The 23,812-nt window shown below is 39.9% G+C and overlaps 11 non-coding genes across 11 annotated transcripts; 5 read left to right on the forward strand and 6 right to left on the reverse strand.

The window, feature by feature from the left end:
- The first annotated feature begins 957 nt into the window (after positions 1–957).
- On the forward strand, positions 958–1,029 carry trnag-ucc (transfer RNA glycine (anticodon UCC)). The gene has a single exon. It is a non-coding gene; the product is annotated as a tRNA-Gly (tRNA).
- A 1,849-nt stretch (positions 1,030–2,878) lies between these two features.
- On the forward strand, positions 2,879–2,950 carry trnag-ucc (transfer RNA glycine (anticodon UCC)). Its single transcript has one exon. It is a non-coding gene; the product is annotated as a tRNA-Gly (tRNA).
- A 1,409-nt stretch (positions 2,951–4,359) lies between these two features.
- Positions 4,360–4,431, forward strand: trnag-ucc (transfer RNA glycine (anticodon UCC)). The gene has a single exon. It is a non-coding gene; the product is annotated as a tRNA-Gly (tRNA).
- A 3,139-nt stretch (positions 4,432–7,570) lies between these two features.
- On the forward strand, positions 7,571–7,642 carry trnag-ucc (transfer RNA glycine (anticodon UCC)). The gene has a single exon. It is a non-coding gene; the product is annotated as a tRNA-Gly (tRNA).
- A 1,111-nt stretch (positions 7,643–8,753) lies between these two features.
- Positions 8,754–8,825, reverse strand: trnaw-cca (transfer RNA tryptophan (anticodon CCA)). Its single transcript has one exon. It is a non-coding gene; the product is annotated as a tRNA-Trp (tRNA).
- A 3,181-nt stretch (positions 8,826–12,006) lies between these two features.
- On the reverse strand, positions 12,007–12,078 carry trnag-ucc (transfer RNA glycine (anticodon UCC)). The gene has a single exon. It is a non-coding gene; the product is annotated as a tRNA-Gly (tRNA).
- Positions 12,079–13,223: 1,145 nt separating this feature from the next.
- Positions 13,224–13,295, reverse strand: trnaw-cca (transfer RNA tryptophan (anticodon CCA)). The gene has a single exon. It is a non-coding gene; the product is annotated as a tRNA-Trp (tRNA).
- Positions 13,296–15,450: 2,155 nt separating this feature from the next.
- trnag-ucc (transfer RNA glycine (anticodon UCC)) lies at positions 15,451–15,522 on the forward strand. The gene has a single exon. It is a non-coding gene; the product is annotated as a tRNA-Gly (tRNA).
- Positions 15,523–17,169: 1,647 nt separating this feature from the next.
- On the reverse strand, positions 17,170–17,241 carry trnaw-cca (transfer RNA tryptophan (anticodon CCA)). Its single transcript has one exon. It is a non-coding gene; the product is annotated as a tRNA-Trp (tRNA).
- A 1,670-nt stretch (positions 17,242–18,911) lies between these two features.
- On the reverse strand, positions 18,912–18,983 carry trnaw-cca (transfer RNA tryptophan (anticodon CCA)). The gene has a single exon. It is a non-coding gene; the product is annotated as a tRNA-Trp (tRNA).
- Positions 18,984–21,529: 2,546 nt separating this feature from the next.
- trnaw-cca (transfer RNA tryptophan (anticodon CCA)) lies at positions 21,530–21,601 on the reverse strand. The gene has a single exon. It is a non-coding gene; the product is annotated as a tRNA-Trp (tRNA).
- Between the last annotated feature and the right edge of the window lie 2,211 nt (positions 21,602–23,812).

Genomic DNA, 23,812 nt, shown 5'->3' on the forward strand with positions numbered 1-23,812 from the left:
CATGGGGTGCTACAGGAAGTGCTCCTCTGTGTTTTTAAACTCCATACAGTGTTACTAGAATCATTTTGATCATTTCAGTCCAGTTGCCAGTCTCTGCTGAACTGAAGTTAAAAGGTAGCTATTAACCTGAAAACCACTTCATGACATCACAAGGTGGAACAGAACATTCTGAGCTATAGAAATAGACAAACTAATAATGCAGGGTTACTCAAACATGTGCGAATGAAACAAAACACAACTCCAATTATGTTTTGTTGAGGTAAAGGCATTATAACATGACTTAAAGCTCTCAAGAGCCAAATATAGGACAGATTGAAAGATGTATAAGTTAAGTGTTTAAGTAAAAGAGTAGAATGTAAAAGTATTTCACGCAGATTTTGAGATCTAATAAATCTGCAAATGTAGTGATTTTGATAAAGGTTTGTGCTGAATTTTGTTCAAAAGAAACAATTACATAATTTTTTTCTGGCTGTTTTTATTTGTATATTTCTGTTCTGATGAATTTGTACTTAAGGACAGTATTTTACCATTTTTACTTTGTTACATGCCACCACCAACATGTTCAATGGTATGTATTGTTTGTACTTTTACATCATGTATTATGTGCAACATGACTTCATACAAGTTGAATCTGTCATAAATATATAGCCAGTGTTTTAGTCGTGTATCATTCTTCCATAGGAAACTGGATGGATGCAGTTATTCATTTGATACGAAAAACTATTGAAGCATGACATAGTTGTTTTATACATCAGTTTAAACCAATGACAAATTATAGCCTGCATGTCTTTAGTTTGTTTTTAACATATGTCAAATGTGTGATTTTACTCCAGTCTTGTCCCACACCCAATCCAAAAGTACAGTCTCACTGCCCCCCCTCTGCTCCACCCCTCCCTCCTCCCACCACACTCTGAAAAGTCCACTTTTCACTGGAGGCTAAAACAGCTCATTTTTCATGCGATGGTGGTATAGTGGTGAGCATAGCTGCCTTCCAAGCAGTTGACCCGGGTTCGATTCCCGGCCATCGCAGACAAAACAGAGACCTTTTTTATGCTACTATGAGTGGAGCATCTGGATAATGTCATACACCAGGGGTGTCAAACTCAATGTATATACTGTACTTGTATATATACAAGTGCTTCCTCCAAAATGGTTTGACATGCTGGTTCTCCTTGTTGGAGCTGGAGGCCTGAATGGCGAAGGCCCTTCTCAGTCTGGAGAGGAAGCATGACAGGGCAGACTTCTTGGTCTGGAAGGCTCTCAACTCACTGTTTAGATGTTTCACAACAGCTACTTCCAAAGCTGCAGTGTCAGCCTTATCCATAGCCCTCAGCTCTGCTTCAGCGGAGCCATATTCCTCTGTCAGAGACTTGGCTGTTCTTTGGCCGATTTGAAATATGTCATCCAGTTTGATTTGACATTGGCTATCCACAATAAGGTGGCCCTGGATCTTCCTCAGCAGCCACACACTCATGAGGCCAATTCTGTGCCGCTCCTCTGACCCAGCCATTTCAAAGACTTCTTCGACCAAGGCAGACGACAAGTCCAGAGCTACTGGACATGCTCTGGGATGTTTTCTCTGGCCTTCTGGTCTAACTGAAGTCTGGTTGGTCGTTGTTGGCAGATCAGTCACAGGTTTCTCTCCATCAGTGTTCACAGCAGTGGCTGGTTCATTGATGCTCTGGTGTCCTTGGGCCAGAGTTTGAAGTGGGCTGCAAACATCTAGATAATGCTCCTCATCAGCATGCAGCACCAGGTTCTCTAATGCCGGCAGGACTTCTTCCTCCCGCTCTGGGGATGGGGTGACCTTGGGGATATCACCTATCTGCTGATGGGTGTCTCCTACTGTCACCTCCTCTTCTGGTGTCTGGTCCAGGGAAACATCTGGCGCAGATGTGACTCCCACTGCAGCCAACATGGGCAGGGCATCTGGATTCAGCAGTTGTGGCAGGTCCGTTTGTGATAGGACCTGTTGTGCTGCAAGATTTTTATCTTCACTTGGACTTGTGCTGTGAAACCTCCTACAGCCAGCTCAATATCCTCTCTCACTGCATTTTTGTAATTCACGTTGCTCTTTTCCTTCAAAGACATGGTGAATCCTCTATCAGTGTTTCGGTTTGTCTTTAGTTTGCACTTAGTTCAGTACCTGGGCTGTGCTTGTGTAGCTCGTCTGTTAAATGCGTCTTGTCTCTTGAGAGAGTTTGACTTAATGAAGGGTCTAGTGAATGATCTGAAGGTGAGACCCAGGCTGTGACGTGTCTGCTGCTCTGTTGCATCATTATATATGGAGACTATATATAACTGCAAAATAATGGAGCTGTTTTAAAGTGTTGGGCTGTACATAGACTTTAAATAAATACATATTTTTGTTGAGATATAAGTTTTTAAAAGTTTCACAAAACAGGTACTCCCACTGTTAATGTATATTTTATGAGTAATTTTGAATAAATTCCTCATAGGATTTGTCAAATGCATGTAAACACTGAACTTAGAGTGAGGTTTTGTCATGACTTGAACCTCCCAAACCACAAACATAGAACATGATTGTACATTAAGCAGTGCTGCATGAATTGATTAAGCTAGGAGACTGCCCAGCCATGTCCACACTCTTTTACAAAAACATGGTCTGGAACTGTATCCCATCTCCCTGTTTTCAAGTGGCCGTGATAGAGAGGCAGAGAAAGGCATGGTCTGTGTCAAAACAAACACGGTGGCTTACGAGCGAAGAATCATTTAACACAAAGCACCAAACTCATGATACAAATTAGCAGCTGTGATTGGAATGCCCCTATCACTCTACGCACTCCTCCCCTCTCTCCTCCCACTGCAGTGTGAAAAGTCCACGTTTCACTGGAGGCTAAAACTGCTCTTTTCTCATGCGATGGTGGTATAGTGGTGAGCATAGCTGCCTTCCAAGCAGTTGACCCGGGTTCGATTCCTGGCCATCGCAATTGTAATCTTTTCAAATATGACATTACCAGGGTCAAGTCTGGATAATGTGAACCTTGAACTCTACCTGCCCCCCCTTTGGGATTCTGTTGGACATCTACAACACTCATCCCACAGTTTTAAAGTAGTTTTTCATACACTTTAGCTCTTTAATATCTTCTGTAGATTCTATCAAGAATTTCTAGTTTGGTGCAGAGTTGTGCTACATCAGTGGTCAAAAATTGTAACCTAAATATGTCAGAACTACCCAGAATGCAAAATGAACCCTATAATTTACTATGTTTACATGCCAGCAAAACCAAATCTTGAGCCTAGTCCTTTTAGAACAGGATTTGTAAAACTTCATGCAAACACTGAACTGTACTGTATAGTTTTGAAACATAATTCATCCAACCATCATTTAGTATGTAAGCAAAATAAAACGGTTTGTTGTTTATACGTGGGAAGATACACAAGGTAGTGTATGGGGTAGCTCTGATGCCTTTGGTGTAAAATGATTATTTAAAATATATATGAAAATGTATTATGTGTCAGTGTAGCTCCAGGTGTAAATTCCAGGTGAGCCTTTAAGAGAAGAGGTGCTGTTAAGGAACTCCTGTCTCATACCACGGTGAGTAATGTACTGTTCCTCAGGGTACTGTCCTGTCTCCGTTCCTGTTCATTCTGTACACCTCTGATTTCCAGTACAGCTCCAAATCCAGATCCTTTTGTATTTTTTTATACAGTGGATATGTCTGGTCCCCGCTCCCTCCATTGCACCTTGTACCATACTCCAAACACGGCTGTGCAATCAGATTTGTTTATTTCAGTGACACATATGAAACAAAGGAGCTTACTGATCATCTATCATTTTGAACAGAATGAAATTTCTTTTATCTCAGATTAACAGAGTCTAGTGCTTCACTCTTTCATTCTGCAGACGTTCATGTTTTTCAATCCCTGTGATTTTTTCCCCATTCTTTTTACCACATAAGCAGCCATATTTTTTGATACAGACAGACCATGCCTGTCCCTGATTGGTTAATCCACTTGTCAATCACTCTCATCTGAACAGTGACCAGACTCACATCTTCGTAAGGTATTAGAGAGGTTTGTATTCTCTGTATTCCAAGCAAAGTTCTCTGATGACTCTTCAGTGGTGTCTCAAAGATGGACAGGACATTGATTGCAAATGTTATAGAACAGTCCCGATTAAACAAGACAAAAGAACTGTTAAAAAAAACAAACAAAAAAACCCCAAAAACCCTCCAATTCCAGAGTTACAGCATCATTACAGCGTCATGGAGGAGTTGAGGCACTCTTCCCTCCAATGTCACTGCCCCTCCTCTGCTCCACCCCTTCCTCCTCTCACCGCTCTGTAAAAACTCCACGTATCTTTCCAGAAAATTACTACCGGTAGTTTATTCTCATGCGATGGTGGTATAGTGGTGAGCATAGCTGCCTTCCAAGCAGTTGACCCGGGTTCGATTCCCGGCCATCGCATAATTAAGCTTTTCTTTTCAGCTATAACCTTATGAGTGGAACATCTGAATAATGTCATGCACTGTGAAACTATTCCTGCAGGTAAGCATAACAATCTGACAGGGTTAGAAGCATGAGGATAAACAGAGCATGCAGTTCAATACATTTTTTACAGTTTGTATTCATTGTTGTAAACCTTGAACTCTACTTGACCTCTCTCTAGGATGCTGCTGGACAAAGTCATTTACAATAGTCCTCATCCCAAAGTTTTAAGGTAGTTTTTCGTACGCATTAGGTCTTTAATATCTTCTGCATCATATCAAGAATTTCTAGTTTGGTGCAGAGTTGTTCTACATCGGTGGTCAAAAATTGTAACCTAAATATGTCAGAGCTACCCAAAATGCAAAGTGAACCTGTGGGGAAGCTGGCCCGAGTGATCAAAATAGGAGGCAGACTCAAAAGAAGTCCCATTAAACACATTTATTACCCGTGCAGTGGTACACCGTGGATAAACAAAAATATTACATATGTACAAAAATTAACGGTGCTCAACAAAAACTAAGCAACCAAACTTAAGCAACTGAAACAAAAGCCACGTGTACTCTGGCTACCAGGTGTTCCCTATCTGGCTAATTGGGCAGACTAATATACTTCCCTGTACTGGAAGCCCCTCCCCCGGTCTACTCCATTTCTTGTCCAGGGGGTGGTGGGAGTATCATAAACACTATATTGCATAAAAACAGCTCTCAGGCCCGAGTCCTTTACCAAAAGTGTTTAACTAAACAAAATATAAAAATCATAATACTATTAAAAAGGGACAAAGGCCCACTTTGTCACACACCCCCCCCCCATAAGACCGTTACTCGTCAGAGTCACGGAACAGGAAGTCCTAAAATCGAGACATTAATTAGAGGCACTACAAGACTAAATTTAACAGTCTTTCCCAATGAGACAGGCTACCGCAAAGTGTCCAAAAGCTCCTCTTGTATCAAGAACATTTTCTTCAATGACAGTACCTTCTCAAAAGAGTCCAGTTCCAAACCGTTCCCAGTCTCTCCAGCAGACCATCACCGGCCTGTTGAACCCTGAGCTGGTGAACCTCTACCCACAGCGGGTTTCCGGAACCTTTCCTGAAGAACATCACCGTTCTCCAAACACCATCTGATTGCCTGCTCCAGCTGCACACAGCTACAGTTGGGCATCAACCAGACTACATCTCCAGACAGCAGCTCCTGGCCGCCACAGACGTTGCACACACTGCAGTCATCCGCCACAATGTGCCACACTACAACATCCTGCAAGCCCCAAGCAGCTCTGTCCGGTGGTGGACCTCCGCACGAGACACCATCCTCACTTCAGGGGCGTTCTCTGCAGTCTCCACTTCACAAGTCCTCTGTTGCCTCTTAAGTTGTTGTAGACTTCTCCATTGTCCCAAGCTTTTCACCTGTGGTTCTCTGACTGGGCTCTGCTTATCATCAGGTACCCCAGTTTCTCCATCAGCCTCAGCACAAGTCTTCTTAGGGGTCTGTCTTGTGGACTTCATCTTCACTGCCTCCTACTGGCCTGGATCCCACCACTGCCACCAAATGTGGGGAAGCTGGCCCGAGTGATCAAAATAGGAGGCAGACTCAAAAGAAGTCCCATTAAACACATTTATTACCCGTGCAGTGGTACACCGTGGATAAACAAAAATATTACATATGTACAAAAATTAACGGTGCTCAACAAAAACTAAGCAACCAAACTTAAGCAACTGAAACAAAAGCCACGTGTACTCTGGCTACCAGGTGTTCCCTATCTGGCTAATTGGGCAGACTAATATACTTCCCTGTACTGGAAGCCCCTCCCCCGGTCTACTCCATTTCTTGTCCAGGGGGTGGTGGGAGTATCATAAACACTATATTGCATAAAAACAGCTCTCAGGCCCGAGTCCTTTACCAAAAGTGTTTAACTAAACAAAATATAAAAATCATAATACTATTAAAAAGGGACAAAGGCCCACTTTGTCACAGAACCCTATAATTTACCATGTTTACATACCAGGAAATCCAAATATTAAGCCTAGTCCTTTTAGAACAGGATTTGTAAAACTTCATGCAAACACTGAACTGTACTGTATAGTTTTGAAACATAATTCATCCAACCATCATTTAGTATGTAAGCAAAATAAAACAGTTTGGTGTTTATACGTGGGAAGATACACAAGGTAGTGTATGGGGTAGCTCTGATGCCTTTGGTGTAAAATGATTATTTAAAATATATATGAAAATGTATTATGTGTCAGTGTAGCTCCAGGTGTAAATTCCAGGTGAGCCTTTAAGAGAAGAGGTGCTGTTAAGGAACTCCTGTCTCATACCACGGTGAGTAATGTACTGTTCCTCAGGGTACTGTCCTGTCTCCGTTCCTGTTCATTCTGTACACCTCTGATTTCCAGTACAGCTCCAAATCCAGATCCTTTTGTATTTTTTTATACAGTGGATATGTCTGGTCACCACTCCCTCCATCGCACCTTGTACCATACTCCAAACACGGCTGTGCAATCAGATTTGTTTATTTGAGTGACACATATGAAACAAAGGAGCTTACTGATCATCTATCATTTTGAACAGAGTGGAATTTCTTTTATCTCAGATTAACAGAGTCTAGTGCTTCACTCTTTCATTCTGCAGACGTTCATGTTTTTCAATCCCTGTGATTTTTTCCCCATTCTTTTTACCACATAAGCAGCCATATTTTTTGATACAGACAGACCATGCCTGTCCCTGATTGGTTAATCCACTTGTCAATCACTCTCATCTGAACAGTGACCAGACTCACATCTTCGTAAGGTATTAGAGAGGTTTGTATTCTCTGTATTCCAAGCAAAGTTCTCTGATGACTCTTCAGTGGTGTCTCAAAGATGGACAGGACATTGATTGCAAATGTTATAGAACAGTCCCGATTAAACAAGACAAAAGAACTGTTAAAAAAAACAAACAAAAAAACCCCAAAAACCCTCCAATTCCAGAGTTACAGCATCATTACAGCGTCATGGAGGAGTTGAGGCACTCTTCCCTCCAATGTCACTGCCCCTCCTCTGCTCCACCCCTTCCTCCTCTCACCGCTCTGTAAAAACTCCACGTATCTTTCCAGAAAATTACTACCGGTAGTTTATTCTCATGCGATGGTGGTATAGTGGTGAGCATAGCTGCCTTCCAAGCAGTTGACCCGGGTTCGATTCCCGGCCATCGCAGATTTAAGCTTTTCTTTTCAGCTATAACCTTATGAGTGGAACATCTGAATAATGTCATGCACTGTCAAACTATTCCTGCAGGTAAGCGTAACAATCTGACAGAGTTAGAAGCATGAGGATAAACAGAGCATGCAGTTCAATACATTTTTTACAGTTTGTATTCATTGCTGTAAACCTTGAACTCTACTTGACCTCTCTCTGGGATGCTGCTGGACAAAAGCATTTACAATAGTCCTCATCCCAAAGTTTTAAGGTAGTTTTTCGTGCGCATTAGCTCTTTAATATCTTCTGTAGATTCTATCAAGAATTTCTAGTTTGGTGCAGAGTTGTTCTACATCAGTGGTCAAAAATTGTAACCTAAATATGTCAGAGCTACCCAAAATGCAAAGTGAACCCTATAATTTACCATGTTTACATACCAGGAAATCCAAATATTAAGCCTAGTCCTTTTAGAGCAGGATTTGGATTTATAGAATTGCATGCAAACACTGAACTTTGATTGGGGGGTTGTCACGACTTCAGTCTCCTAAACTCGATTAACACATATTTTAAACATAGTACATAGAGCAAGTAAGCAGCTTGTTTGGCCAGCCAGGACCACACTCTTTGACAATACTTTACAAAGACATGGGAAAAACCGGAACTCTACCCATCTCCCAATTTTTGATGGGAGGGATTAAGAGGCAAAGTAGCCACAGTTTTGTTCTTCACAGTATTGTCTTGTCTCTGTCCCTGTTCACTATGTACATCTGTAATTTCCAGTACAGCTCCAAATCCAGAATCTTTCTATATTTTTTGCAGCTACCTTTTACCTTCAGTTCAGCAGAGACTGGCAAATCCAGGACTGAAATGATCAAAAATTATTCTAGTGACGCTGTACGGAGTTTTAAAACACAGCGGAGCACTTCCTGTATCACCCCATGACATCACACGGTGGAACAGAGTGTTTTCAGTTTGAGAAAAGAAGTAATCCTCAACATGCAGTGTTTGTGTGTTAAACATGTGTTTATAGAACCAAACACAACTCTGAGTATGTTTGTGATGAGGAAACATCATTATAACGGGCCCTTTAATACTGTTGCTGCTCCCCTTAGAATACATTCAAAAGCACTGACCCTGACGTGATTTGAACACGCAACCTTCTGATCTGGAGTCAGACGCGCTACCGTTGCGCCACAGAGTCTTGCCTTTTGTAAGTCATAGCTCATAAATCGAAGACACAGTATATAAGCTGTATCTCCCATAAACAGCTGAATTGCTAAACGTATCAAAGTAGAAATACACATCATTAATCACACATTGCTGAAAGGAGGAAGTGGGTATTTCTATATGACTGATCTCTCACAAACCTTTCAGTATATGATTTTATTTCACATACATGGATTTTAAGCCATGTGCATGACTTTAGTACAGCTTTTTTTTTTTTTTTTTTAAATATGGAGAAGTAAAGCGGGGAGGGGGTCTACCAAACTCATCATCATCATCATCTTTATTTTGTTTCAGACATTTCTGTCTTACACAACTTTAACTTCAAAAAGTGTTTCTTTTATAATATACCGGTATTTAAAGTATTTCAGTTAGTCCCTGTATGTGATGTATTTGAGCAACACGTGTCTTGCCCCAGATCTACTTCATACGCAGCTCTTGAGGCCAAAATAAGTCTGTTTACTGTCTGCATGTAATTATAGAGCACTTTACTGTCCGAGAATCAGGAAGTGTGCTGTTAGTATGCTAGTTGTTGTTAGCTTTACTGCGATGGCAATGCATAAGGTAAGTGAGGAATAACTTTGGGACCACTGTTAACAGTTTAAAATCAACTAGTTTTGTTTTGCGTGTTTTTAAGACAGTAAAAATCAGGTATAGTGCCTTTAAAGGAATACTTCGGCAAACCCTAAAATACTTCAGCTGAGCCTCAGTGGCCCTCCCCCGCTCCACCCCTCTGGGATGCTGCTGGACAAAGTCATTTACAATAGTCCTCATCCCAAAGTTTTACGGTAGTTTTTCGTGCGCATTAGCTCTTTAATATCTTCTGTAGATTCTATCAATAATTTCTAGTTTGGTGCAGAGTTGTTCTACATCAGTGGTCAAAAATTGTAACCTAAATATGTCAGAGCTACCCAAAATGCAAAGTGAACCCTATAATTTACCATGTTTACATACCAGGAAATCCAAATATTAAGCCTAGTCCTTTTAGAGCAGGATTTGGATTTATAAAATTGCATGCAAACACTGAACTTTGATTGGGGGTTTGTCACGACTTCAGTCTCCCAAACTCCATTAACACATATTTTAAACATACTACATAGAGCACTGCTACATGTATCAGTTAAGCAAGCAGCTTGTTTGGCCAGCCAGGACCACACTCTTTGACAATACTTTACAAAGACATGGGAAAGACCGGAACTCTACCCATCTCCCAATTTTTGATGGGAGGGATTAAGAGGCAAGGTAGCCACAGTTTTGAGACATAAATCATCCAACCATCATTTAATATGCAAGCAAAATGAAACAGTTTTGGTGTTTATACGTGGGAAGATACACAAGCCAATGTATAGGGTAGCTCTGATGCTTCTGGTGTAAAATGACAATTTAAAATATATATAAAAAATGTTTCATGTGTCACTGTAGCTCCAGGTGTAAGTTCCAGGTGAGCCTTTAGGAGAACATTGCTTCCCTGCACATTCTCACACACAGGTGCTGCTAAGGAAACACTGTCTGGTACCATGGAGAGTAATGTAGGTGTTCTTCACAGTATTGTCTTGTCTCTGTCCCTGTTCACTCTGTACATCTCAAATTTCCAGTACAGCTCCAAATCGAGAATCGTTCTATATTTTTTGATACAGAGGAATATCAGTCTGGTCACCACTGCCTCCGTCACACCTCGAACCATACTCCAAACACAACTGTGCAATAAATTGTTTTAGTTCAGTGATACAAATGAAACAACAGCTCATTGGTTATGTTTTTGAACAAAATGGAATTTAGTTTAGTGTTTTTCAGTCTCCTGTGATATTTTTTCCTTTCTTTTTAACACATAAGTAGCCATATTTTTTTGATGCAGATGGACCATCACATCCATCTGAATTCGAGGAGATTCACTCATGACCAGACTCATCTTCTTCAGGTAGTGGATAAATTTATATTCTCTATCCCAGGCAAAGTTCTCTGATGACTCTTCAGTGGTGTCTCAAAGATGGACAGGAGCTGGAGTACAGGAGACTGAATGGAAAGAACTGATAAAAAAAAATAAAATCCTCTAACTCCAGAATTACAGCATCATTACAGCGTCCTATGGAAGAATGATACACGACTAAAACACTGGCTACATATTTATGAAAGATTCAACTTGTATGAAGTCATGTTGCACATAATACATGATGTAAAAGTACAAACAATACATACCATTGAACATGTTGGTGGTGGCATGTAACAAAGTAAAAATGGTCAAATGTTGTCCTTAAGTACAAATTCATCAAAACAGAAATATACAAATAAAAACAGCCAGAAAAAAAATAAATGTAATTGTTTCTTTTGAACAAAATTCAAAGTAGGAGACACCCATCAGCAGATAGGTGATATCCCCAAGGTCGCCCCATCCCCAGAGCGGGAGGAAGAAGTCCTGCCGGCATTAGAGAACCTGGTGCTGCATGCTGATGAGGAGCAGTCTCTAGATGTTTGCAGCCCACTTCAAACTCTGGCCCAAGGACACCAGAGCATCAATGAACCAGCCACTGCTGTGAACACTGATGGAGAGAAACCTGTGACTGATCTGCCAACAACGACCAACCAGACTTCAGTTAGACCAGAAGGCCAGAGAAAACATCCCACAGCATGTCCAGTAGCTCTGGACTTGTCGTCTGCCTTGGTCGAAGAAGCCTTTGAAATGGCTGGGTCAGAGGAGCGGCACAGAATTGGCCTCATGAGTGTGTGGCTGCTGAGGAAGATCCAGGGCCACCTTATTGTGGATAGCCAATGTCAAATCAAACTGGATGACATATTTCAAATCGGCCAAAGAACAGCCAAGTCTCTGACAGAGGAATATGGCTCCGCTGAAGCAGAGCTGAGGGCTATGGATAAGGCTGACACTGCAGCTTTGGAAGTAGCTGTTGTGAAACATCTGAACAGTGAGCTGAGAGCCTTCCAGACCAAGAAGTCTGCCCTGTCACGCTTCCTCTCCAGACTGAGAAGGGCCTTCGCCATTCAGGCCTCCAGCCCCAACAAGGAGAACCAGCATGTCAAACCATTTTGGAGGAAGCACTTGTATATATACAAGTACAGTATATACATTGAGTTTGACACCCCTGGTGTATGACATTATCCAGATGCTCCACTCATAGTAGCATAAAAAAGGTCCCAGTGTAGTCTGCGATGGCCGGGAATCGAACCCAGGTCAACTGCTTGGAAGGCAGCTATGCTCACCACTATACCACCATCGCATGAAAAATGAGTTGTTTTAGCCTCCAGTGAAATGTGGTATTTTTCAGAGTGTGGTGGGAGGAGGGAGGGGTGGAGCAGAGGGGGGGCAGTGAGACTGTACTTTTGGATTGGGTGTGGGACAACACTGGAGTAAAATCTAAGACACATTTGACATATGTTAAAAACAAGCTAAAGACATGCAGGCTATAATTTGTCATTGGTTTAAATTGATGTATAAAACAACTATGTCATGCTTCAATAGTTTTTAATATCAAATGAATAACTGCATCCATCCAGTTTCCTGTGGAAGAATGATACACGACTAAAACACTGGCTACATATTTATGAAAGATTCAACTTGTATGAAGTCATGTTGCACATAATACATGATGTAAAAGTACAAACAATACATACCATTGAACATGTTGGTGGTGGCATGTAACAAAGTAAAAATGGTCAAATGTTGTCCTTAAGTACAAATTTTCATCATCAAAACAGAAATATACAAATAAAAACAGCCAGAAAAAAATTATGTAATTGTTTCTTTTGAACAAAATTCAGCACAAACCTTTATCAAAATCACTACATTTGAAGATTTATTAGATCTCAAAATCTGCGTGAAATATTTTTACTTTCTACTCTTTTACTTAAACGCTTAACTTATACATCTTTCAATCTGTCCTATATTTGGCTCTTGAGAGCTTTAAGTCATGTTATAATGCCTTTACCTCAACAAAACATAATTGGAGTTGTGTTTTGTTTCATTCACACATGTTTGAGTAATCCTGCATTATTAGTTTGTCTATTTCTATAGCTCAGAATGTTCTGTTCCACCTTGTGATGTCATGAAGTGGTTTTCAGGTTAATAGCTACCTTTTACCTTCAGTTCAGCAGAGACTGGCAAATCTAGGACTGAAATGATCAAAAATGATTCTAGTGACGCTGTATGGAGTTTTAAAACACAGCGGAGCACTTCCTGTATCACCCCATGACATCACACGGTGGAACAGAGTGTTTTCAGTAATCCTCAACATGCAGGGTTTGTGTGTTAAACATGTGTGAATAGAACCAAACACAACTCTGAGTATGTTTGTGATGAGGAAACAACATCATAACGGGCCCTTTAAGACTGTTGCTGCTCCCCTTAGAATACATTCAAAAGCTCTGACCCTGACGTGATTTGAACACACAACCTTCTGATCTGGAGTCAGACGCGCTACCGTTGCGCCACAGAGTCTTGACTTTTGTAAACATAGCTCATAAATAGAAGACACAGTATATAAGCTGTATCTCCCATAATCAGCTGAATTGCTAAATGTATCAAAGTGGACATACACATCATTAATCACACATTGCTGAAAGGAGGAAGTGGGTATTTCTATATGACTGATCTCTCACAGACCTTTAAGTATATGATTTTATTTCACATACATGGATTTTAAGCCATGTGCATGACTTTAGTACAGCTTTTTTTTTTTTTTTTTTTTAAATATGGAGAAGTAAAGCGGGGAGGGGGTCTACCAAACTCATCATCATCATCATCTTTATTTTGTTTCAGACATTTCTGTCTTAAGTCCACAACTTTAACTTCAAAAAGTGTTTCTTTTATAATATACCGGTATTTAAAGTATTTCAGTTAGTCCCTGTATGTGATGTATTTGAGCAACAGGTGTCTTGCCCCAGATCTACTTCATACGCAGCTCTTGAGGCCAAAATAAGTCTGTTTACTGTCTGCATGTAATTATAGAGCACTTTAATGTCCGAGAATCAGGAAGTGCGCCGTTAGTATGCTAGTTGTTGTTAGCTTTACTGCGATGGCAATGCATAAGGTAAGTGAGGAATAACTTTGGGACCACCTTTAACTGTTTAAAATCAACTAGTTTTGTTTTGCGTATTTTTAAGACAGTACAAATCAGGTACAGTGCCTTTAAAGGAATACTTCGGCAAACCCTAAAATACTTCAGCTGAGCCTCAGTGGCCCTCCCCCGCTCCACCCCTCTGGGATCCTGCTGGACAAAGTCATTTACAATAGTCCTCATCCCAAAGTTTTACTGTAGTTTTTCGTGCGCATTAGCTCTTTAATATCTTCTGTAGATTCTATCAAGAATTTCTAGTTTGGTGCAGAGTTGTTCTACATCAGTGGTCAAAAATTGTAACCTAAATATGTCAGAGCTACCCAAAATGCAAAGTGAACCCTATAATTTACCATGTTTACATACCAGGAAATCCAAATATTAAGCCTAGTCCTTTTAGAGCAGGATTTGGATTTATAAAACTGCATGCAAACACTGAACTTTGATTGGGGGGTTGTCACAACGTCAGTCTCCCAAACTCCATTAACACATATTTTAAACATACTACATAGAGCACTGCTACATGTATCAGTTAAGCAAGCAGCTTGTTTGGCCAGCCGGGACCACACTCTTTGACAATACATTACAAAGACATGGGAAAGACCGGAACTCTACCCATCTCCCAATTTTTGATGGAAGGGATTAAGAGGCAAGGTAGCCACAGTTTTGACATAAATCATCCAACCATCATTTAATATGCAAGCAAAATGAAACAGTTTTGGTGTTTATACATGAGAAGATACACAACTCCAGGTGTAAGTTCCAGGTGAGCCTTTAGGAGAACGTTGCTTCCCTGCACATTCTCTTGATCTGGATGCCACAGGTGCTGCTAAGGAAACACTGTCTGGTACCATGGAGAGTAATGTAGGTGTTCTTCACAGTATTGTCTTGTCTCTGTCCCTGTTCACTCTGTACATCTCAAATTTCCAGTACAGCTCCAAATCGAGAATCGTTCTATATTTTTTGATACAGAGGAATATCAGTCTGGTCACCACTGCCTCCGTCACACCTCGAACCATACTCCAAACACAACTGTGCAATAAATTGTTTTAGTTCAGTGATACAAATGAAACAACAGCTCATTGGTTATGTTTTTGAACAAAATGGAATTTAGTTTAGTGTTTTTCAGTCTCCTGTGATATTTTTTCCTTTTTTTTTAACACATAAGTAGCCATATTTTTTTTATGCAGACGGACCATCACATCCATCTGAATTCGAGGAGATTCACTCATGACCAGACTCACATCTTCTTCAGGTAGTGGATAAATTTATATTCTCTATCCCAGGCAAAGTTCTCTGATGACTCTTCAGTGGTGTCTCAAAGATGGACAGGAGCTGGAGTACAGGAGACTGAATGGAAAGAACTGATAAAAAAAAAAAAATCCTCTAACTCCAGAGTTACAGCATCATTACAGCGTCATGGAGGAGTTGAGGCACTCTTCCCTCCAGTCTGCTCCTCCTCAGCTCCACCCCTCCCTCCTCCCACCACTCTGTGAAAATTCCACGTTTCCCTCCAGAAGAGAACTGTTCTTTTCACATGCGATGGTGGTATAGTGGTGAGCATAGCTGCCTTCCAAGCAGTTGACCCGGGTTCGATTCCCGGCCATCGCAGGAGTCATTTCCTTTTTACATTTGAAAAACATACTAATAGTCAGTTTCCTGAATAAATTGGCAACCATTGTCATGTAACCAACTTGTATGTAGTTACTGTAAGAAAATGTCTGTATAATCCCTCATTCATGGAGCATGGAGGTAGAGTCCATAGCAAAATTCTGTCAGCTGGACAAAGTTTTGTACAGAGTGACTACATTTTTAACAGCCAGTACATTCACATGCACAGAATTCTGAGAGCACGAAACAACTGAATTAAAATCAGCAGCTCAAAGAACTGAATAGGTGCGAATGAAAAGCATTCAGGGGCGTCTAGTAATTTAACAATGCCACAAATGCTCATCCTACATATAACCACAGAAACAGATATGTGGTATCTTATTTTCTTTGAGATTTTGATTTTCAGACATGTTAGGAACTCTCTGATGCACAAATAAACACGTTGAGGCTCTGGTAGGTTTTACTTTCACATAGCGGAACAAAACAATAAAACAACTGATTGTTGCTGATCTAAAATGAGTAAGTAAACAAACACATGTCTAGTATTTCCCTGGCTGTTTCTTACCTCGTGTAGTTGAATGCCTCTCCTAGTCTGCGCCTAACATGCAGTGCAGTGGATATCTGAGTATGTACCGGCTTCTCCACATGTGTTATTGGGATCTGGGAGATTTGAAAAAAACGACACCTCAATCATACATGGATTTTAAAAAATCTAATTGGACCACTCAAATTACCCGTTTTCCTGGCATGCATGTAAAAGGAGTGATTGTCTCCCAGGAAAAAAAATCTCTATCCATTTCGCTACATTATACATGGTAAGAAAGATCCTTTTTGCAACATATTGTAATGGTCTGATATTTTGTGTTTAGATCAGAGCTGACGCCTTTTGTTATTCTTGTAACTGTTAATCTGTTGTTAATGTAACTGCTTTTGCCGGATACTGGTATTTTTATTTTACTATTGTGTCTGTAAATCAAGATATGAACATTAATAACAGACAAATTAGGCGCCTTCTTTCCCTGACGTCACTCCCATTAGCGTTAGCAACAGGTTTGATTGACAGTGTTGCTAAGTGCCCACTCTGTGCTAAAGCAGCGGTTCAGGCAGGAAGAGGCGTTACCTTCATCAGCCTCACTCTAGACTGGAACTCACCTCCAAATTCACTCCTATAATGTTCTCCTCGACAAGCTTCATTTGACTGGAGTGCAGCGCTGTGGGTGACATCACACTCACTTTTTATACAGACTGTGTTTTGGAGACTGGCTCTAGTGAGGTGAGACTGCTGTTGAAAAAAACAAAAAAAAAAACAATAAAAAAAAAACCAACAACAAACAACCAGAAGAAATTTGCCATGCTTGCTTACACCAGAATGCTACAATCTTTACAGTAAAAAACTGCCTCCATGGCTGATCTTCACATTATAGTGATGTGTTGTGATATTATAGCATCTTTCCTTTTTAAATATTACAGCACAAACCACAAAAATGTAGCCACAAATTCTTTTATCTGCAGGTAAGTTCCATAGTGGTCCATTGTACTAATTTATGTGGTCTTACACTTTCTCTACTAGTTTTACTATATCGACTAGTATCAGATTTGTGCTGCTTTTGATAACCCTACTTCACCAAACCTTTTTTTCAAAATACCTGACCCTGACGTGATTTGAACACGCAACCTTCTGATCTGGAGTCAGACGTGCTACCGTTGCACCACAGAGTCTTCTGAGAGGTCTCTGACCTCTGCTTTCAGGGGAGTGGGGTCTTTCACGTTCACATGCACAGAATTCTGAGAGCACGAAACAACTGAATTAAAATCAGCAGCTCAAAGAACTGAATAGGTGCGAATGAAAAGCATTCAGGGGCGTCTAGTAATTTAGCAATGCCACAAATGCTCATCCTACATATAACCACAGAAACAGATATGTGGTATCTTATTTTCTTTGAGATTTTGATTTTCAGACATGTTAGGAACTCTCTGATGCACAAATAAACACGTTGAGGCTCTGGTAGGTTTTACTTTCACATAGCGGAACAAAACAATAAAACAACTGATTGTTGCTGATCTAAAATGAGTAAGTAAACAAACACATGTCTAGTATTTCCCTGGCTGTTTCTTACCTCGTGTAGTTGAATGCCTCTCCTAGTCTGCGCCTAACATGCAGTGCAGTGGATATCTGAGTATGTACCGGCTTCTCCACATGTGTTATTGGGATCTGGGAGATTTGAAAAAACGACACCTCAATCGTACATGGATTTTAAAAAATCTAATTGGACCACTCAAATTACCCGTTTTCCTGGCATGCATGTAAACGGAGTGATTGTCTCCCAGGAAAAAAAAATCTCTATCCATTTCGCTACATTATACATGGTAAGAAAGATCCTTTTTGCAACATATTGTAATGGTCTGATATTTTGTGTTTAGATCAGAGCTGACGCCTTTTGTTGTTCTTGTAACTGTTAATCTGTTGTTAATGTAACTGCTTTTGTATGTGACACTTGCTATGACGATAAGTTAATGTGAAGTTCCTATTTGTGAGTTACTGGTTGGTTTTGGAGAATAGACTGTATACATAAATGCACTTAATAAACTCCAATTCACTTCACAGTGAAAAATTGTCACTCCTCTCCCTGTAACTGCTGCAGTGAGTCTTGTCATTTTGGTCTTAAAATGTTTGTATTGACCCACTCTACAGGATCCTGGTATTTTTATTTTACTATTGTGTCTGTAAATCAAGATATGAACATTAATAACAGACAAATTAGGCGCCTTCTTTCCCTGACGTCACTCCCATTAGCGTTAGCAACAGGTTTGATTGACAGTGTTGCTAAGTGCCCACTCTGTGCTAAAGCAGGGGTTCGGGCAGGAAGAGGCGTTACCTTCATCAGCCTCACTCTAGACTGGAACTCGCCTCCAAATTCACTCCTATAATGTTCTCCTCGACAAGCTTCATTTGACTGGAGTGCAGCGCTGTGGGTGACATCACACTCACTTTTTATACAGACTGTGTTTTGGAGACTGGCTCTAGTGAGGTGAGACTGCTGTTGAAAAAAACAAAAAAAAAAACAATAAAAAAAACCCCAACAACAAACAACCAGAAGAAATTTGCCATGCTTGCTTACACCAGAATGCTACAATCTTTACAGTAAAAAACTGCCTCCATGGCTGATCTTCACATTATAGTGATGTGTTGTGATATTATAGCATCTTTCCTTTTTAAATATTACAGCACAAACCACAAATTCTTTTATCTGCAGGTAAGTTCCATAGTGGTCCATTGTACTAATTTATGTGGTCTTACACTTTCTCTACTAGTTTTACTATATCGACTAGTATCAGATTTGTGCTGCTTTTGATAACCCTACTTCACCAAACCTTTTTTTCAAAATACCTGACCCTGACGTGATTTGAACACGCAACCTTCTGATCTGGAGTCAGACGCACTACCGTTGCGCCACAGAGTCTTCTGAGAGCTCTCTGACCTCAGCTTTCAGGGGAGTGGGGTCTTTCACGTTCACATGCACAGAATTCTGAGAGCACGAAACAACTGAATTAAAATCAGCAGCTCAAAGAACTGAATAGGTGCGAATGAAAAGCATTCAGGGGCGTCTAGTAATTTAGCAATGCCACAAATGCTCATCCTACATATAACCACAGAAACAGATATGTGGTATCTTATTTTCTTTGAGATTTTGATTTTCAGACATGTTAGGAACTCTCTGATGCACAAATAAACACGTTGAGGCTCTGGTAGGTTTTACTTTCACATAGCGGAACAAAACAATAAAACAACTGATTGTTGCTGATCTAAAATGAGTAAGTAAACAAACACATGTCTAGTATTTCCCTGGCTGTTTCTTACCTCGTGTAGTTGAATGCCTCTCCTAGTCTGCGCCTAACATGCAGTGCAGTGGATATCTGAGTATGTACCGGCTTCTCCACATGTGTTATTGGGATCTGGGAGATTTGAAAAAACGACACCTCAATCGTACATGGATTTTAAAAAATCTAATTGGACCACTCAAATTACCCGTTTTCCTGGCATGCATGTAAACGGAGTGATTGTCTCCCAGGAAAAAAAAATCTCTATCCATTTCGCTACATTATACATGGTAAGAAAGATCCTTTTTGCAACATATTGTAATGGTCTGATATTTTGTGTTTAGATCAGAGCTGACGCCTTTTGTTGTTCTTGTAACTGTTAATCTGTTGTTAATGTAACTGCTTTTGTATGTGACACTTGCTATGACGATAAGTTAATGTGAAGTTCCTATTTGTGAGTTACTGGTTGGTTTTGGAGAATAGACTGTATACATAAATGCACTTAATAAACTCCAATTCACTTTACATTGAAAAATTGTCACTCCTCTCCCTGTAACTGCTGCAGTGAGTCTTGTCATTTTGGTCTTAAAATGTTCGTATTGACCCGCTCTACAGGATCCTGGTATTTTTATTTTACTATTGTGTCTGTAAATCAAGATATGAACATTAATAACAGACAAATTAGGCGCCTTCTTTCCCTGACGTCACTCCCATTAGCGTTAGCAACAGGTTTGATTGACAGTGTTGCTAAGTGCCCACTCTGTGCTAAAGCAGGGGTTCGGGCAGGAAGAGGTGTTACCTTCATCAGCCTCACTCTAGACTGGAACTCGCCTCCAAATTCACTCCTATAACGTTCTCCTCGACAAGCTTCATTTGACTGGAGTGCAGCGCTGTGGGTGACATCACACTCACTTTTTATACAGACTGTGTTTTGGAGACTGGCTCTAGTGAGGTGAGACGGCTGTTGAAAAAAACAAAAACAAAACAAAACAAAAAAAACAACAACAAACAACCAGAAGAAATTTGCCATGCTTGCTTACACCAGAATGCTACAATCTTTACAGTAAAAAACTGCCTCCATGGCTGATCTTCACATTATAGTGATGTGTTGTGATATTATAGCATCTTTCCTTTTTAAATATTACAGCACAAACCACAAAAATGTAGCCACAAATTGTCCTTTTGTGTTGAAATAAAACACCAGTACAGTGTTTTTCAGCCATTTTAAAGTCCTGGCATACTTTTTTGATCAAAGTCACAATGTGTAACTTTTCAGCCAAAAATAGACTAAAACAAAAACATGTTTTTAATTTATTTATTCCAGTGAAAGAACAAAAAGTTACATACTGAGCCTTAACCTAAACCATGAGGTACTATGGCTGCAGTGATTATACCTGATTTTTACAATCTTAAAATGTGGAAAAAACTACTATTTCAGTTTTTGCAGTGGTCCAAAGTTATTCCTCACTTTGGAGAGAAATTAGGAAGCATTCTGAGCCAATCTATGCTGAACAAAAGGTAAAAGGAGGTGTTAACTTGAAAACTACTGCTTCATGACATCATAAGGTGGAACAGATCATTTTGAGCTTTGGAGATGCAGCTTTGGAGAGTTACTCCACCGTGTGAATTAAACAAAACATTAAACTGAATATGCTTTTGATGATGACAACACTTTAACATGTCTGAAGCTCACGAGAGTCTATTTTGCTAAATATAGAACCTTTAAAAGTTACTCAAGTAAAGTAACTGAGTCCTACCCACCTCTGTGTATATGTATAACTATGTGATGAATATATAGATATATACAGTATATATACATTTGGCAGTGATGATTGTTTTGCTTTCTTTCCTTTGCAGATGAATCATTTGAAGTTTGAAGATTTCCTGAACGGCACATAACGCTTACCCTATCAGTGCTGTCACGACACTAAAATTTCAAACTCAATTTCGATACTAAGGAAGAGACTTGATACTCAATACCGATTCCAATTAAAAATGCTCTTCGTTTTGACAATGGAATGTGATTTCCAACATTAAACCATAGTACTTTCTTTTATCTGCAGGTAAGTTCCATGGTAGTAATTTATGTGGTCTTACACTTTCTCTACTAGTTTTACTATATCGACTAGTATCTGATTTGTGCTGCTTTTGATAAACCTACTTCATCAAACCTTTTTTTCAAAATACCTGACCCTGACGTGATTTGAACACGCAACCTTCTGATCTGGAGTCAGACACGCTACCGTTGCGCCACAGAGTCTTGCCTTTTGTAAACATAGCTCATAAATAGAAGACACAGTATATAAACTGTATCTCCCATAAACAGCTGAATTGCTAAACGTATCAAATGGACATACACATCATTAATCACACATTGCTGAAAGGAGGAAGTGGGTATTTCTATATGATTGTTCTCTCACAGACCTTTCAGTATATGATTTCATTTCACATACATGGATTTTAAGCCATGTGCATGACTTTAGTACAGCTTTTTTTTTTTTTTTAAATATGGAGAAGTAAAGCGGGAAGGGGGTCTACCAAACTCATCATCATCATCATCTTTATTTTGTTTCAGACATTTCTGTCTTAAGTCCACAACTTTAACTTCAAAAAGTGTTTCTTTTATAATATACCGGTATTTAAAGTATTTCAGTTAGTCCCTGTATGTGATGTATTTGAGCAACATGTGTCTTGCCCCAGATCTACTTCATACGCAGCTCTTGAGGTCAAAATAAGTCTGTTTACTGTCTGCATGTAATTATAGAGCACTTTACTGTCCGAGAATCAGGAAGTGCGCCGTTAGTATGCTAGTTGTTGTTAGCTTTACTGCGATGGCAATGCATAAGGTAAGTGAGGAATAACTTTGGGACCACCGTTAACAGTTTAAAATCAACTAGTTTTGTTTTGCGTGTTTTTAAGACAGTAAAAATCAGGTATAGTGCCTTTAAAGGAATACTTCGGCAAACCCTAAAATACTTCAGCTGAGCCTCAGTGGCCCTCCCCCGCTCCACCCCTCTGGGATGCTGCTGGACAAAGTCATTTACAATAGTCCTCATCCCAAAGTTTTACGGTAGTTTTTCATACGCATTAGCTCTTTAATATCTTCTGTAGATTCTATCAAGAATTTCTAGTTTGGTGCAGAGTTGTTCTACATCAGTGGTCAAAAATTGTAACCTAAATATGTCAGAGCTGCCCAAAATGCAAAGTGAACCCTATAATTTACCATGTTTACATACCAGGAAATCCAAATATTAAGCCTAGTCCTTTTAGAGCAGGATTTGGATTTATAAAACTGCATGCAAACACTGAACTTTGATTGGGGGGTTGTCACGACTTCAGTCTCCCAAACTCCATTAACACATATTTTAAACATACTACATAGAGCACTGCTACATGTATCAGTTAAGCAAGCAGATTGTTTGGCCAGCCGGGACCACACTCTTTGACAATACATTACAAAGACATGGGAAAGACCGGAACTCTACCCATCTCCCAATTTTTGATGGGAGGGATTAAGAGGCAAGGTAACCACATCTTGTTTATATAAATTTGAGACATAAATCATCCAACCATCATTTAATATGCAAGCAAAATGAAACAGTTTTGGTGTTTATACATGAGAAGATACACAACTCCAGGTGTAAGTTCCAGGTGAGCCTTTAGGAGAACATTGCTTCCCTGCACATTCTCTTGATCTGGATGCCACAGGTGCTGCTAAGGAAACACTGTCTGGTACCATGGAGAGTAATGTAGGTATTCTTCACAGTATTGTCTTGTCTCTGTCCCTGTTCACTCTGTACATCTCAAATTTCCAGTACAGCCCCAAATCGAGAATCGTTCTATATTTTTTGATACAGAGGAATATCAGTCTGGTCACCACTGCCTCCGTCACACCTCGAACCATACTCCAAACACAACTGTGCAATAAATTGTTTTAGTTCAGTGATACAAATGAAACAACAGCTCATTGGTTATGTTTTTGAACAAAATGGAATTTAGTTTAGTGTTTTTCAGTCTCCTGTGATATTTTTTCCTTTCTTTTTAACACATAAGTAGCCATATTTTTTTGATGCAGATGGACCATCACATCCATCTGAATTCGAGGAGATTCACTCATGACCAGACTCACATCTTCTTCAGGTAGTGGATAAATTTATATTCTCTATCCCAGGCAAAGTTCTCTGATGACTCTTCAGTGGTGTCTCAAAGATGGACAGGAGCTGGAGTACAGGAGACTGAATGGAAAGAACTGATAAAAAAAAATAAAATCCTCTAACTCCAGAATTACAGCATCATTACAGCGTCCTATGGAAGAATGATACACGACTAAAACACTGGCTACATATTTATGAAAGATTCAACTTGTATGAAGTCATGTTGCACATAATACATGATGTAAAAGTACAAACAATACATACCATTGAACATGTTGGTGGTGGCATGTAACAAAGTAAAAATGCTCAAATGTTGT

Source organism: Periophthalmus magnuspinnatus, chromosome 20 (genome assembly GCF_009829125.3).
Source record: "Periophthalmus magnuspinnatus isolate fPerMag1 chromosome 20, fPerMag1.2.pri, whole genome shotgun sequence".
NCBI lineage: Eukaryota > Metazoa > Chordata > Actinopteri > Gobiiformes > Gobiidae > Periophthalmus > Periophthalmus magnuspinnatus.